The following is an 18,216-nucleotide window of genomic DNA, read 5'->3' as shown; positions in this document are numbered from 1 at the left end:
ATGCAACTTGTTAAAAATATAAACAACAGGAAGGCAAACGTTTTGATTTGGGGATGTAACATATACATACATTTATTTTCAACCTCCTATTGTTCTTATATTGTAAAGGGCCATACACACTATAAGATTCTCTGAACACTTTTTCGTGCAGATTTACCTTTTCTATGTAGTGCAAGTGCCTGCCAGATTGCATAGGATTTGAAAGTGTTTGTTTGACCTCATATTATTTGGTTGGGGTAAATCGGAAGGATACATTGTTCTGACAATCTTATAGTGTGTATGGCCCATTATACTCACCAGCTAGAGCTGAAATTTACAAACTACGGCCCTCCAGCTGTTGCAGAACTACACATCCCATGAGGCCTTGTAATTCTATGACATTCACAGACATGACTAGGCATGATGGAAATTGTAGTTCCTGAACAACTGGGGGGCCGTAGTTTGAAGACCTCTGAGCTTGAGCTTTGGTATATGCTGACTTTGAGATTTAGCATGTGGGTGGGGGGATGGGTAAGTAAAACTGGGCATTTACACATCAATAAGGGCTTGTGGTCAGTGAAGGTTTTAACATCATTACATAAACATACACAATCATAGGTGGGAATGGATGGACTGATGTATTTTAGATAAATCATAAACTAGGTAATAAAACATTGGCCAAGGAATAATTGTTTGAGGGAAAGTATTAAAATGACCCAAATTCAAAATACTGTTAACAGGCAATGCGTTTAGGGACACATAGGAGAGAATGGTGGGGTGGTTAGTGGGTAATTTTACAAATGGTTAAGATAATATAAATCTTTACTACTATGTGCATGCGGACAGAGGGTAGTTTACAAATAATGGCCTGTGTCAATTGCTGTACATCCAAAAACATCATAATTCGGGTGAAACGACTAATACATGTAAAGTAATGTAAAAAATCAAACATACCTTGATATAGTCCTTCTGCAAGACCTTGATGATGGCAGAGCAGGTCTCAGGGATGATGACTCCAAGTGCTTGGGGGGAGATGCCTGTGGTGAACTTCAGATCCTGCAGGCTTCTCCCTGTTGCAAGATACCTCAACGTCGCGATTAACCTTTGCTCAGGAGTAATTGCAAGCCGCATACAAGTATCCTGATTCAGAATATAGGGGGACACCAGGGCAAGAAGACGGTGAAAGATGGGATCCGTCATCCTCAAATAATTCCTGAAGTCATCAGGATTATTTTCCTGGAGCTCCCTCAGCAAGGACATATGAGGAAATTGATCTCGGTTAAGCAACCAATTTTTCATCCAGGAGGTCCGCTTCTTCTTCCTATTGCTCGTACGTCGTCTCAGAGCCAAAACTCCAACACTAACGACAGCAACGGTCGAATTCACGGTCGCCATAATAAATTCTCGAACGATGTCTCGGAAAATAGCGAAATGTCGTCAACCAAACAAATGCTACCGAAATCAGCGCGAGATGCCCAGAAGGGTCACGGCCAAACACTCACTTCCTCTTTTGTAGCAGCGAACGTGCGTGGAATGTAGTGACGTCATTTTCTGTCGGCAGACAAATATCCTGGCCAAGTTTTGAGCACTTTTTAACAGACAAACAACAAACACGCCAGCCGCGAACATTTGTCGGACGTTCTGTCGGCCGACGATCGGTACGTGTGTACGGGCCTTTAGTCTCTAAATTAGAAATGTTATGCTGGAGATCGATGTTTAGATCGTTATATATATAGAGAGGGAACGATATTGCATAACACTCTCCTTCAGGGAAGCTATAATCTGATTGACAATCACAAGCAGCTTCTTTTCATATGTTGAAATCAACCGCATTAATTTAAATGAATATTTGGAAAGAGCATCATTCCATTCTGTTAGGAAGAGGTCAGAGTAGATTTTAGAGGGAGATTTCTTTCCGTAAGGCCCCTTTCACACATAAGGTCCGTTCAGTTCTTCAGTTCAGTCAAGTCAAAATGTATCAGTTTTCCATCCATTTTTCATCCGTTTTTCGTCAGTTGTCATCCGTTTTTCATCCGCTTTTCTTCAGTTGTCATCGGTTTTTCATCCGTTTTCATCCATTGTCATCCGTTTTTCATCCGTTGTCATCCGTTTTCATCCGTTTTTCATCCGTTGTCATCCATTTTTTGCCCCATTCCTTTTTTTTGACGAATGAAAAATAGGGCATTCATCTGTTCAAAAAAACGGACATTGACGGAAGCGGATGAAAACGGATGTTAACGGATGATCATCCGTTGTCATCCGTTTTTACATAGAGATACATTGATGTCCGTTTTTAATCCGTCAACTGATGGATAAAAAACGGACAAACGGACAGCATGTGTGAAAGGGGCCTAAACCTCTGGGCACCATACGCTCATCGATATGCCGCTGGAGACCTGTGCAATCCCACCAAAGCTGCATTTCTTTTCTCATTAAGGTTTTTAATCTTTCAAAAAATTACTTGCATTGGGCTTCTGTTTTTAGATCTTTATCATCTTTTGTAAAGACTTGGGACAGTTTCAATTGGCGGTCTGATGTAGTGAGGATTGCCTGAATATTGTCCACTTGCTCATTCTCCAAATCTGGACCTGGTTCAGTAGCCATAGTAAATGAAAAAGTGTTGTAAGAGCTATACAGTTCAATATGCAGTGCACATGAAAACAGCAGGAGCGAGTAATGAACAGTTAGGGCTCTTTCACACGGGCGGTCCGATCAGATCCGCCTGTCAGTTTTTTAGGCGGATCTGATCGGATTCTCCATGCAGCTCTATGGGGCAGCAGGTGTCAGCGGAGACACCTCCGCTGACACCCGCTGCCATCCGCATCCAATCCTGTGCTGAAATCTGGACGGATGGAAACCCTATTTTCCCATCCGTTCAGTAATCGGAGCGGAGCGGATCTGATGAGAGCGGACAAGTGGTCTGCTCTCATCCGATCCCCCATAGAGGGCAGAGGGGGTGCTGAGACACCTCCCTCTCCGCTCTGCGAGCGGAGACGGAGCTGTCATCCGCCCGGCTCAGCGGGGATCGCGGATCGATCCCCGCTGAGCAACACGGATCCGCCTACGGAGGCGGACTGTGTGAAAGAGCCCTAATAAGAGAAAACAAGTTGTTTCCCCAGCTCTACTGCTAATGAGGAAGTCCCTGAACTGTAATCTGGAGCTCTAGTCAGGGTGCTCAGGTCCCATAGGTAAAATTACTGAATCAGGAAGGCTGGTAACTTGGATGCTCTTAAATAAAAGTACTTTATTTGTTACATGGGTACACAGGTACAGGCTATCTATAATCTGATGCGTTTTGGCTATGGAGCCTTCATAAAAGCACACATATTTGATCCAAAAACTGATATCTATAACAAAACAAGCCTTCAGAAAAGGGGCGGGTATATCCTAATTATAAACAATCAAGTCAGTCAAAAACACACAGAGAAAAAAAGGAAGAGGCATATGAGTGACATATCATGGACATTAAGAACATATTTTCATATTATTCCAACCAGTGTAGCAAAACAATTATGTCCATCCTATCGTTCAAGCCATATGGTATTCTAATATTGAGGGTATGAATCCACCATGCCTCATGTTTAAGCAAAATACGATGAGTATCGCCTCTTCTTGAGATTTTGTCAAGATTGCCGCGATGTACTTCTCCAAAATATTTTGACACATTTAAAATATTTTTGGAATTAATATTAGTAGTGTCATTCAAATGTTCCAAGATTGTCACTGTCAGCGGGTGTATAGTACACCCAACATATTGCAAATTACAGCCACTGCATTGAATTACATAAACCACCGATTTAGAGCTACACTTAAAAAATGGTATATGTTTTATTAGTTGTAAAATAAGTCACTAAGGTGCTTTTTTTGCGTTTATGGCACTGCTTGCAAGTATTTAGGCAACACATATAGGATCCTGTGGTGGAAAGCCAAGACTATGACTTGGCTTCCGTGAGCAAAACAAGCTAGATGACAACATGCTGCCTAAGTTAAGGGCCCTTCTACATTAAAAATTGCATCCACCCTTAAAGCGGTTGTAACCTAAAAAAAAAAAATAAAAAATAAAAAAACCCTGCAAGACAAAGGCATAATGAGCTAGTATGCGTGCGACGCTGAACCCAAATGAAAATGAAATTTATGTCCTTTTTTTCCCCACAAATAGAGCTTTCTTTTGGTGGTATTTGATCACCTGTGTGATTTTTAATTTTTGAAAAAAAGAGCGACAATTTTGAACAAACAATATTTTTTACATTCTGATATATACCATCCCCCCCCCCCCCCCCCCAAAAAAAAAAAAAAATCTACATTTTTTAACATTTTAGGCCAATTTGTTTTCTGCTACATATTTTTGGTTTAAAAAAATTGCAATAAGCATATTTTGATTGGTTTACGCAAAAGTTATCACGTTTACAAAGTACGGGAAAGATTTATGTCATTTTTATTGGTTTTTTTTACTAGTAATGGCGGCGATCTGCATTTTTTTGTGGAACTGTGACATTGCGGCGGACAGATCGGACCCCTAACTGACATTTTTGACACTTTTGGGGGGACTAGTGACATTACTACAGTAACCAGTGCTATAAATAAGCACTGTTACTGTAATAATGATACTGGCAGGGAAGGGGTTAACACTGTTGGTGATCAAGAAGTTAAATGTATGCCTCATGCTTACTGATGTGTGTGTGTGGGGGGGGGGGGGGGGTTCTGTGACAGAGACAGAGATTGCAGGTTCAGCTATGCTGAATTCTGTGATCTTGCCCTGTCTGTCACAGAGAAGATCCGCCTGCTTTGTTTACACAAGCGGGGGGATCTTCTCACACTTTCCCCGACAGTCGGGGAAGAGAGGCGGCGATCGCAGCTGTCTAAACACAGCGGAAGCGAGCCTCCGGCCGGCGCAGGCCGCCAAGACCACTAGGAGTCCAGCGACGTAGGTCTACGTCGCTGGACCCAGGGGAGCCGCACTGCCGCAGTAGCAGCACAGTGAGCGGTCTAAAAGTGGTTAATGAACCTCTATTGCAGAAAAATAAAAGCTTTCTTTTAATTTTAGAACAAGGCCTTACCTTAGCCCCTGCTGTAATTCTCAGAAAGCTTCATAATTTTCTGGTATGTAGATTTGGAGGGAGAAACCAGTAAGACACAGGAAGCAGTTTACCAGCTGACCTCATTAGCACACACCCTGCACCCATCAAATAGGTTTGCGCCTCATTTTGGCTTGTCAATGTGAGCTGCCCAGCACCCCCCCCCCAGACAGGCCCAGGCTGCATGCTAAACTCTCTGGGGTCACATGCAGCCCATGGGCCAAAGTTTGGACACCCCTGATACAGTGCAAGGGCATGCCTGAGTGAATAGATACATAGGTGGGTCCTCATACTCCAAAGTTTTGGTAGATCTAAAGGAAATTATACAGAGATTATACAATCAGTTTATATAGTGTGTTTTTCATACAGAGTGCAGGATTTAGGAGTGCATTTTGTTCTGAGTGCAAGGTTCAGGAGTGCGCTACTGGCAGAGTGCATAGTTCAGGAATGCATTATGTACAGAGTGCAAGGTTCAAGGAGTGTGTTTCATACAGTGTGCAAGGTTCAGGGATGTGTTATGTACAGAGTGAAAGTTTCAGGAGTTAGTTAAACCCACAAAGACACCAATTAATTAAACATAGCACACTTACATTCTAAAATGTTGATTAACAGCATACAGGAGTCGAGGCAAGAATGCTGGCATCAGATGGATAACAAATGAGTGCAGCCAAGCAGGACATGTAGCAGGGTGAACAGTGTGAACATCTAGCACAGCCAAGGATCGGTGGGCAAGCCGGCGGAGGTACGGCCACGATAAGAGAGAGTGCAGCTGTCTCTTCCCTTCAACTTGCAGCCAAGTTCCTTAAATTGATTCTTAAGGATCCTCTATTTTCCATCTATTCTGTCATTGGTTCCAACATTGAGCAAGACAGCTGGGTCATGTCCTGCCCCCCTCATAATTTACCAGCCCGGTCCACCACATGCCTTAACCTGGCACCAAGGAGACGGCAAACTATTTGGTTGAGGTGATACTGGTGACACATTATCTTATCAGTCCTTCTGATTATGGAATCCCCAGTTACCACCAACTGTCTAGGCCTTTCTTTATTACACTCACCACTCCTGCTTGATGGGCTGCTCTCTTGGCTGTTAGAGGTAGCAATGATAATTAGGGCTGCCACCTCTATATCTTCACCCAAATGGGTTAATTTGTCTGGGTGCTGAAACACATGACTGCCCTTCTCTTTCTGTGAGCCCCTACCACTCCATTTTTACCACATGACCCATCTTCCTACATGATCAGCCTGAGTTAACCCTCCACATCAACACCATTACCTTCTCAAAAAAAGTAAACATTAAAAACAAGAAATAAATAACAGTACTGTTATTTTAGAATGGGGAAATAATATGCATATATTTTAAGCACATATGTATATTGATGTATGTTCAATCAAAACAAAATAAACACTATAAATTAACACATTCAAATGTAGCTTTTAAAAAAGTTCTTCAGCTTGATCCTGTTCTGATTGATGACCCTCTGGTCCCTGAATGCACCTCTTTATGCTGGTTGTAGTTCCACCTCATTCTGTAGCCCAAATTATTAGCATTCACGTGGAGACTTCCTATGGGCATTTCTGTACAGCCAGCAAAGAATCAATCTCCTCTCTAACCTGATTGATCTTTCACTCAGGGACGTAGATAGGGGGGGGGGGTGGTCAGGAGTGTTCAACCCCCCAAGGCATCCTGCCAAAAAACAAATGCCTGGTGTCTTGCACCAGCGACAAGCAGCACAGCACAGCAGTTAGTGGTGGAGCGTAGTTGTAGCTGCAAGGGTTAGTCATTCCTCACTCACTGCAGTGAGCACAATGGGAGGGGCCATCATCTGCCCCACCCACTGCCCTATTCAGTGCCACTTCCTGTCTTGGGGAGGAGCTTTGCCTGACCCTGGAGTGCAGACCGGTTTCCTGTGTCACGGCTGCTCGCCCACCCACATGGATGAACTGGCAACTGATTCTTTCCATTTCAGGTGTGTCTCTCTTTCCCTTTGTACCTAGAACCTAGAATCATTGAGGCTGCCTCAGAGAGTGTCCTCAGTCAGGTTTAGACTAACCTACCACTGCTGTGCTATTGGAAAAAAGGACTGATACTAGTTTTTGGGGTTATTATTGTGACAGCTGACACCAATACTGGGGGTAAATAGTGCATTTGCTGACACAAATGCTGGGGGTTAATAGTGCGTCCACTGACACCAATGCTGGGGTTTAAAAGTGCATCCACTGACACTAATGCTTGAAATAAATAGTTTGTCCACTGCTACCAATGCTGGGGGATAATAATGCATCCACTGCCACCAAAAGTGTGGATTAATAGTGCATCCACTGACACCAATGTTTGGGGTTATTAATGTGTTCGCTGACATGAGTGTGGGGGGTTAATATTGTGTCCACTGACATCAATGTTGGGGGTTAATAGTGTGTCCACTGACACCAATGCTGGGGAATAATAGTGCGTCTACTGCCACCAATGCTGGGGGTTAAAAGTGCATCCACTGCCACTAATACTGTGGATTAATAGTGCAACCACTGACACTAATGATGGAGGTATTTACTTGTCCACTGACACCATTGTTAGGGGTATTATTGTGTTCACTGACACCAATGTTGGGGGTTAAGAGTGCATCCACTGATACCAATGCTGGGGGTTAATAGTCCATCCACTGATGCCAATTCTGGGGGTTAATAGTATGTCCACTGCCACCAATGCTGGGGGGTAAATAGTGCGTCCATTGATACTAATGCTGGGGGTTATTAATGCATCCACTGATATCAGTGTTAGGGTTAATATTGTGTCCTCTGACACCAATGTTGGGGGTTATTAATGTGTCCCCTGACACCAGTGTTGGGGGTTATTATTGTGTCCACTGACACCAATGTTGGGGGTAAATAATGCGTCCACTGACACCAATGATGGGGTTTAATATTGCAGCAACTGACACCAATGCTGCATTGTTGTCTCCCCACCTCATCCAATCAGAGAATGTTTTTTATTCATTCAGAAAAGGCAAAGAATTTTCCGAATAGTGCCTGTGCTGAGCAGCTGACCTCCTGTGTTCAGAATGCAGCAGGCTGGCTGCTCAGTGCAGGACTCAAGAGCAAGTGAAGAACATGGGAATAGCAGTGTCTATTCAAGTGATTTCAAGCTTTCAGAGGCTCTAGTCAGGTGAAGCATATTTTCTGGGTAAAGCAAATGTAGCATATGTTACGGTGTACACAGTGAGTACGTTCACGTTTTTAGCCCCCTCCCACTGTTAGCCCAATTTTGCCACACCCAGAATTTCTCACAGCTCGGGCATGCTGCTTAACTACTCTTCTCTGTGTGCCCAAGGCTGAACCCCCCCCCCCCCCCTCCAGGAGAAAAAAATATCTACAGCCCTGCTTTCACTATTCTGAATAAACAACCACTGCTTCTTCATTCATAATTGTAAGAGATCACCTAGAGCTGCAGCGCTGTGTAATCTACAGTACCTGTCAATATCCTGTATGTGTAATTGCAGATACAGACAGATCACCCAGAGTCGCAGCTCTGAGAGGCCTTTTACTAATATGAAAAACAAGGAGTGATGATTGTTCATTCTTAATAGTGACAGATCACTCAGTGCTGCAACTCTATGTGATTATGTGTGTGGCTGGTTTTACACACCGTCACACACGCAGCTCCTAACCCCACCATAGTCTGCCTGATTTTTCAATGTCTGTTTTCACATACAGCCTTGGCCGAGTTACATACATACACAACCCCGCTGTGGCACTGTGTTGTCTTTCACTTTTATGAAGGAATGCTCAGGCTATTTGGACAGTGCCATGTATGACACAAAGCTGATCTATCATTCATAAAAATGAAAGGTCATTAGGCACTGCTGGGCTGTTTATTGTTTATAATCAGCTGCAGATAGCTATGTGATCTTTGTGACTGTCAGCGCTGGATTTAAATGGGATCAAGTGCTATATGCGCTTGATCCCCTGACAGAATAAACAAATAAAAGTTCTTCTTTAAACTGATAAAACATTTTCTTTATGAAATTTCCATTTTTAATGCATGACATAAAAATCTATAACTACGCTTCTGCAGTTTGCCAATTATTCTATTTTTCAGATATATGGCAAATGTGGTCTTATTGTTTAATAATAAAGATATTTCTATAAATTCTTAGCTACAGCTGAGCTATAAATTGCATTTAATTTGGAATTTGAATAAATAATGCACTATAATTGTCTCTGTAATTTGGAATTAATATAGAACTATCCTTACACCATGAGAAAATAAAAGGAAAAATAGCTTAAGTAATTGAAAACTTTGAAATCCCTAATATTATTCCTTTGAAATATTTTTTCTTCTGTAAAAAATAAATATTATTAATACATTCATTTTTTTTAATGTACTAAATACAAATGAGCATGAGCAAGCTTTCAATTTCAGAAAATCATTGCACACTGCATCTAATATTTTGTTTTCAGGTTTAAATAGTTACAGTACATAGTTATTCTGGTTGAAAAAAGACACAAAGTCCATCTAGTTCAACCAATAAAATGGGGAGAACAAAGCAAAACAATTTTTTTTTTTTACAATCCTATATACACAATCCCATAGCCACAGTTGATCCAGAGGAAGGCAACCCCCCCATAAAGCATGAACCAATTTTCTTCAGCAGAGGAAAGAAATCCTTCCTAAAACCCCAAGAGGCAATCGGATGATCCCTTGATCAACTTCACCTATAAATGTATAAATGTTAGTATCCAGTTATATTATGTACATTTAGGAAAGAATCCGAGCCTTTTTAAAGGAATCTACTGAGCTGGACAGAACCAGATCTTGAGGGAGTCTATTACACATTCTCAAAGCTCTTATTGTGAAGAAGCCTTACTGAATTTGGAGATTAAATCTCCTTTCTCTGTGATGACCTTAAAGTGGATAACTCAACATCAAGTTCACTATGTGAACCACCTCTGTATTTATACATGTTGATCATAGCCCCCTCTTCTATTCTTAAGAGAGAATAAATTCAGTTCCTCCAATCTTTCCACATATCTGAGCTCCTCCATGCCTCGTATCAGTTTGGTTGTCCTTCTCCTCACTTTCCCCAGTTCCTCAAAATCCTTTTTGTGTACTGGTGCCCAAAACTGAACTGCAATTTTGGATGAGGTATTACTAATGACTTGTACAGGGGAAAAATTATATCTTTTTCTCTGGAGTCTATACCTCTCTTAATACTTTGCTCGCTTTGGAAGCCGCAGCTTGGCATTGTATGATATTATTAAGCTTATGATCCACCAGAACACCCAAATTCTTCTCCACAATTGATGCCCCCAGTTGTACTCTCCCTAGTTTGTATAATACATGCATATTCTTATCCCCCAAATGCATAACTTTACATTTATCAACATTAAACCTCATTTGTCACATACTGTAGTTGCCCAATTAAACAATGCATTGAGGTCAGCTTGTAAGCAGGGGTCGGCAAGGTGTCCGCACACGGACACTGGTGTCCGTGAGCAGTCCTTGCCGGGTCCGCCACTGACTTTTTCACTGGAGTCTCGCTGCAGGCTCTGCGACTCCCTGAAATGTCAGTTACCGACATTCTTTTAGTGAAAAAAAAAAACAGTCTATAGCTGCTCCGCCTCTCCACTGCCTCCTCAGCCAATGGGAACACAGTGTACACGCCCCCTTCCCCAGCGCGCCTTGTTTAACATCAGAGGAGGAGAGGAGAGGAGTACACAGCCTGCAGCCTCATAAAAGAAGGTGAGCTGGGGCAGATAAACGATATGTATTCCTGCTGAGGAGGGGGAAGGGGAGAGGCTGTGTTTTCTAGCAGGACTCTTCCTGTCTCTGAGGCTGTTAGATGCATTTCCTGTCTGTGTGAGGAGCAGTGCACTGCTTCTAGATGGAAGATATCCTCTAAACTTCTCCCCCAATCTCTGCTACACCTCCCTATTCATTACCTGCCCACCTCCTCCTCTCCTGTATTACCACATCCAATGTCTGTGAGCTGCTGGAGCACCACAAGTACCAGCATGCCAGGAAATTGGGGCAGCAGCAGTGTGTTCAATCAGGCTGATATTTAGATGGAAAGTGCTGGTGTGTGTGTGTGTATATACTGTGTGTATGTGTATATACTGTGTGTGTATGTGTATATACTGTGTGTATACTTTGTGTGTATGTGTATATACTGTGTGTGTATGTGTATATACTGTGTGTGTATGTGTATATACTGTGTGTATACTGTGTGTGTGTATGTGTATATACTGTGTGTATGTGTATATACTGTGTGTGTATGTGTATATACTGTGTGTATACTGTGTGTGTATGTGTATACTGTGTGTATGTGTATACTGTGTGTATGTGTGTATACTGTGTGTGTATGTGTATATACTGTGTGTATACTGTGTGTGTATGTGTGTATACTGTGTGTATGTGTGTATACTGTGTGTGTATGTGTATATACTGTGTGTATACTGTGTGTGTATGTGTATATACTGTGTGTATGTGTGTATACTGTGTGTGTATGTGTATATACTGTGTGTATACTGTGTGTGTATGTGTATATACTGTGTGTATATACTGTGTGTATGTGTGTATACTGTGTGTATGTGTATACTGTGTGTGTATGTGTATATACTGTGTGTATACTGTGTGTGTATGTGTATATACTGTGTGTATACTGTGTGTGTATGTGTATATACTGTGTGTGTATGTGTATATACTGTGTGTATACTGTGTGTGTATGTGTATATACTGTGTGTATACTGTGTGTGTATACTGTGTGTTTGTGTATATACTGTGTGTATGTGTATGTGTATATACTGTGTGTGTATGTATGTATGTATGTATATTGTGTATGTATGTATGTATGTATGTATGTATATTGTGTGTGTATATACTGTGTGCATGTGTATATACTGTGTGTGTATGTATGTATGTATATTGTGTGTGTATATACTGTGTGCATGTGTATGTATATTGTGTGTGTGTGTGTATACTGTGTATGTGTGCGTGTGTATATACAGTGTATGTATGTATGTATGTATACTGTGTGTGTGTGTGTGTGTGTGTCTGCCAAACTCTAGGGGGATCTATAATGGGATGGGAACCCTGGCCTGCTCTATGTGGAATCCATAATAGGAGGGGGACCCTGGCCTGCTCTAAGGGGGATCTATATGGGGACTGTCACCCTGGCCTACTCTAAGGATGATCTATGAGGGACCTGCCTGCCCTTGCCTGCGCTAAAGGGGGATCTATGGGGGACGGTGGACCTGCCTGCTCTAAAGTGGATGTATACATATGGGGGACCCTCACCCTGGTCTGGCCTGCTCTAAAGGGGATCTATGGGGGACCTGCCTGTGCTAAAGGGGGATCTATGGGGGACCTATCTGCCCTTTCTTGCTATAAAGGGGGATCTATATGGGAGGGGGACCCTCAACATGGCCTGGCTTGCTCTAAAGGGGATAAATGGGGGATCTATGGGGGACCTGCCTGCCCTTGACTGGCTCTAAAGGGGAATCTATATGGGGAACCCTCACCCTGGCTTTGCCTGCTCTAAAGAGGGATCTATGAGGGACCTGCCTGCATTAAAGGGGGATCTATATGGGGAACCCTCACCCTGGCTTGGCCTGCTCAAAAGAGGTATTTATGGGGGATCTGCCTGCGCTAAAGGGGGATCTATGGGGGACCTGCCCTGGCCAAAAAATATAAAGTAAGAATTTTGAAAATCTTTTAAACCGTTTAGAACAGTATACCACAAGTCTTTATATAAATGTTATTTTAAATGTATTTGTACTTGTAGAACTAGGCCAGAGAGTAGACAGAATGTTTTTTGATGGTTTTAATTTGAAATGTACCTTGGTGTCCTTCACTAAGGTCTGTACTTCGGAAAATGTCCGTCACAGCCTTGGTCCGTGCCTATCCCTGCTTGTAAGTTGGAGACATTCTGTAAGGACATTTTTCCAATGCATAGCTTGGGGTCATCTGCAAAGACTGAAATTTTATTTTTAATCCCAGACCCTATATCATTTATAAATATATTAAAAAGTAAGAGTCCCAACACTGAACCTTCAGGTACATCACTAATACCCTTAGACTATTCAGAGTATGAATCATTATTTTTATAATCTCTAAATGCTTTTAGCCAGTTTGCTATCCATTTACAAACTGATTTTTCCAGGCCTGTAGACTTTACTTTACACATTAGCCGTGTGTAGGGAACTGTGTCAAATGCTTTTGACAAATCTAAATATACTATGTCCACAGCCATCCCTCTGTCCAAGGTTTTATTTGAAATCAAGAAAGAAAAGAAATCAGGTTTGTTTGACAACTTCTGTCTTTCAAGAACTCATCTATGTGATCTTTTATTAAACTCTTCAGTATCTTCCCAACTATAGAAGTTAAACAAATGGGTTTATAGTTACTTGGTAAAGACTTTTATCCTTTTTAATCACTTGCTTACTTAGCACTTATACCCCCTTCCTGCCCAGACCGATTTTCACCTTTCAGAGCTACCACTCTTTGAATGACAATTGCACATTGTGATGTTACAATGTACACTGTTTTTTTTTTTTTTTTTTTGGTAAACAAACAAAAAAAGACAGAACATTAATAAAAAGCAAAACAAAACAAAAAAAAACTGTTTTTATAGTTTGTTATTAAATTTTGCAAACAGGTAATTTTTCTTATTCATTGATGTGCGCTGATGAGGCTGCACTGATGGGCACTGATAGGCACTGATAAGGCAGCACTGATGGGCACTGATAGTTGGCAGTGATAGTTGGCCGTGATAGGCACTGGTAGGTGGCACTGATAGGCAGCACTGATGGGCACTTATAGGTGGCAATGGTGGGCATTGATATGTGGCACTGGTGGGCACTGTTTAGCAGTACTGATGAGCAATGGTAGGTGGCACTGGTGGGCACTGGTTAGGAGCACTGGCGGCACTGGCTAGCAGCATCAGTCACTGTGTGGGACTGATGACCCTTTTATAGAAGCTGGTAATCGGCTTATTTCTTTTCTCCTCAAACTGTTAGTGTGAGGGGAAAAAAAAGCTGATTGGGGGGCGTGGTTTGGTGCCAGTATGTGATGGCCACCTCATGTTCCTGCTCCTGTGCACAGAAGTCTAGCAAACAATTTAGCAGCAGAAAAGAACCACAATGATACGGAAAAAACAACGAGAACCAGTTTCAATCATGATCTCACTCACCCAGGGACTCGGCAAAGCAACTAAGCCAGAATGTCCCAGAGATCTTCTGCTCACATCACCTGTCTGACTGGCATAGAACTTACCTAACAACACCCATGAGAAGAGTCGCTTCTATGGACACTATATCGGTCCAAGATGACTTCCACATACGCTGGTGCAGATCCTCTTCTCCACGACATCTAGCACCAATTGCACAAGGAAATGGAAGACCCAATAGCCCTAAGGCTTCCCCTGCCAACAAGAGACCTCACCAAAACTGAGCCACCAAATCTTTCTGGCATACCTAGCAACTGCATTAGATGACAAACCCAGAAACCTCAAAAAAGATTGATTTTTTTTTTCCCCCACACACCAGTTCAAACTGATATACTAAGATGAGTGGATGACGACTCCCAATGACGGCGTACACCTGACCACGTGCTACCTAGACTTTTGGAAGACTTTCAAGTGGCAGCAGGCTTCACTATGCAATCCAAACCCATGCACTGCATTGAGCAAGGTATGATATTATCAATACTTGCTACCTGCCCATGCCCACGCTCCCTTTCTCCTCCAAGAGCACTTCTATTGGCTTGTACCATCCACCCTAATGTCCAACATTCTCCTAACCCCCTCCTGCCCCCCTACCCCATTCCACAAAGGTGGAGAGGTTTAATTTCTACCTGGATTGTAAACTTAATGAGCGAGATGCCTTCTATACACATCAGGTAACCACTTTTAATGCTATTCAGGGTGATTATATGCCGATGATAGGCCTTCTCTCTCTCCCTATATGCAAACCTTTATTGATAGTGTACGGAGACAAAACAGTTAGATATATTAATTTGCCCTTGGAACCACTCCTCCCCACCAAGGTTTTCCATAGTGGATCACCTAGGAGACATGTACGGAGACATAACATAAATGATAACCCAGTTTATGTTTAAGAATGTTATATTTTACACTTCTATATTGTCGACTGCCCCAGGCAACCACAAAGAAGATAAAAATATGAGGCACTTACCTTTTTCGTATATATACTTGTGCATTGATGTTTTGTTTCCTCTCCTCATTTGTTTTGGTTAAATGGTTTATCGGATAAGAATGACAGAGGAGTGATATCTGGACAGGTTCCCCACAGGACATGTAACTAGGACGACCTAGTTACATGGTAAACCAACTAGAGTCTTTTGAGGAAAGCCTTCACAATACTCCTCCCAAAACCAATGTCACCTATGCCCAAGGTGTACAGGTTAAAGTTCTCATACATGACAAGATGATAGGGTTAACCTTACTGCCCAGCTCTCCTCCTAGATATATGCAAGAACTGTTTGAGTTCTAATGCATACTGAGTTCACCCTATAGGTCTCAATTAGAATATGTTTTGTTTTTTGCTATTATCTTGGCCATACCTCTGATATTGCAGTTTATATATACAATGTTGGGAATAAAGATTTTGGGCTATCTTCAAGGGAAACCCTGCTACATTACTTTCTATTCATATTCATTTGAGACAAAGCTAAAAGGCTTTATTCTTCTCCTCATTTGAACCCCATTGACCTTATGTGTACTGGAAACGTTATGGTGCATTTCACCAACACACTTCACTCCACCACACAACAGGGACGTTTTGTTCCTGTTGACTAGCTCTGGACCTAAAACCTGTTTTTAGGGTAAGATAGCAGGTCTATCCTTACTTCCGGTTTACATTCATACCTTCCTTCTATACCTTTTCTCCCCTATCTCACCCTGCCACTTACCCCTCCTCCACTCCCCCCCTTTTTTTTCCTCTCTCCAACCACCCCCCCCCTCTCTTTATTTTCCCTAACCCACGCCTCCTCAATCTCCGCTATATATAGACAACTCTTAAAATTGTAAAGAAGTACTCTTGAAATTGTTAACTCAGTAGCCAAGATGAATCCTCCACACCCTACCAACATACAGATAACCCTAAAAGTGGTCTCCCTCAATGCAAAGGGGCTTAATATCCCTGAGAAAGAAAGCCAGATATTATCTTTGATGCATAACCTACAAGCTGATATTGTGTACCTTCAGGAAACACACTTCCGATCAAATGCCATTCCCAAATTGACAACCCGCTTCTATCCCATAGTTTACCATGCGACCAACACACTGGCCAAAATGGGGTAACAATTTTAATCTCAAAAAATCTGAAATGGCAGATCACAGACTCCCTTACAGAGATAGAGGGACGACATCCTATTTTAAAAGGTTATATCCAAGAACGACCCGTGACCCTAGCTAACAGCCCCAACAAAACACAAGTGGGCTTTTTCAGGACACTATCAAAAATCCTAGCAGGTCTTCAATCGGGCATGACCATTCTAGGAGGTGACCTCAATCTAGCTCTCCACCCTCTAGCAGACACAATCAATGGCACTTCCTCCTTACCATACAGAACCTAATGCCAGATTAAGTTACAAATCCAATACCTCCTAGTACACGATACTTGGCACACCCTACATCCCAATGATAAGGATTACACCTTTTTTTCAGCTCCGCACAATAAATATTCTAGAATTGATTACTTATTTTTATCCCAGAAAGACCTACCTTTTCTAACAAATGCAACTATTAAACCAATGTTCCTCTCGGACCACCACCCAATTACCTTCACTCTGTCCCTACCAGAGAAAATCCCTGTTACCAAAATCTGGTGCCTAGACTCCTCCCTACTAATGTCAGAAAGAGGCAAAAATCTAATTTGCACTGATATATGGGAATTCTTTTCAAACAATGACACCCAGGATGTGGCCCCACTCACCCAATGGGTGGCACACAAATGCGTATTAGAGGCACATGCATGGCACTAAAATCAGTTCAGAAAACAGCCCATAAGGCTACAATCTTAGACCTGCTATCCAAAATGTGTACCTTAGAAATAGTCCACAAACAGTCCAACAGATGCAAGAGAGAGTTTACAAGCTAGACAACTATTACTTGAGGAACTTAACCTTAAAGTTTTCCACAAATTCACTCTTTCCCAGAAAATGTTTTATATACAGGGTAATAAAAATTCCTTGCTAGGGCTATTTACTCAAAAAAGCTAACACAAATATCCACCTCATCAAAGATTCTCAAGTCCGTACTAAAGCAGCCACTATCGAAATAGCTTCCCAATTCAAACACTTTTATTCCAAGTTATATTACCCCTCTAGCTTACCTGACAGAAATCATGATCAGTCCATGCTTATTAAAATCTTCCTTAAGAAATACAGCCCTAAACCCATCCCTAAGGAGGACGCACGACAATTAGAAAATTGGATATCTGAAGAGGAACTAAAAGAAGCGGTGATACAACTTAAACCAGGCAAGAGCCCCAGACCGGATGGGTTTACGGCAGCCTATTTCAAAACATTCTTAGACTCACTTACCTCCCCATTTCTAAAAGCATTCAACTCTCTGTCTTCTTCCACGCTCCTATTTCATAGGCTACTCGAAGCACACATAACGGTCATACCTAAAGAAAGTAAAGACACCTCCGCAGTAACAAACTATAGACCAGTCTCCCTATTAAACCTAGACATCAAACTTTTGTAAAAAATCATGGCTAAACTCCTACTAACGTTTATGGCCTACCTGATCACCAAAGACCAAGTGGGGTTTGTCCCAGGCAGGGAGTCCAGAGACAATACCACCAAAGCTATTAACCTACATCACTGGTAACTTCCTCAAAACAAAAGGGGTTCTTTTAGTCTCTGGATGCAGAGAAGGCGTTCAAAAGGTTGGCTTGAGACTATGCCACATTGGACTCCAAAACTGTTGGTCGGCATCCAGCTGGCGTCAAGACAGCGCTAACAGGCATTTTTCTGCAGAGTGTCCCAATTGTACCTAGTTGAGCCAGAGGAGTATCCCACTCATTCCCTTCTCCCATCCCCATTATCAAATAAACAAAACAAACCAAAGATGCCGGAATGGTCATTGTCTCAATTCTCAAGTATTCAGCTTAAATGGGCTGAAGGTGTCACCGATAAC

The sequence above is a fragment of the Pelophylax lessonae genome, assembly GCF_965119305.1.
Source record: "Pelophylax lessonae genome assembly, chromosome: 1".
Taxonomy (NCBI): domain Eukaryota; kingdom Metazoa; phylum Chordata; class Amphibia; order Anura; family Ranidae; genus Pelophylax; species Pelophylax lessonae.
This window is presented reverse-complemented; position numbering follows the sequence as displayed.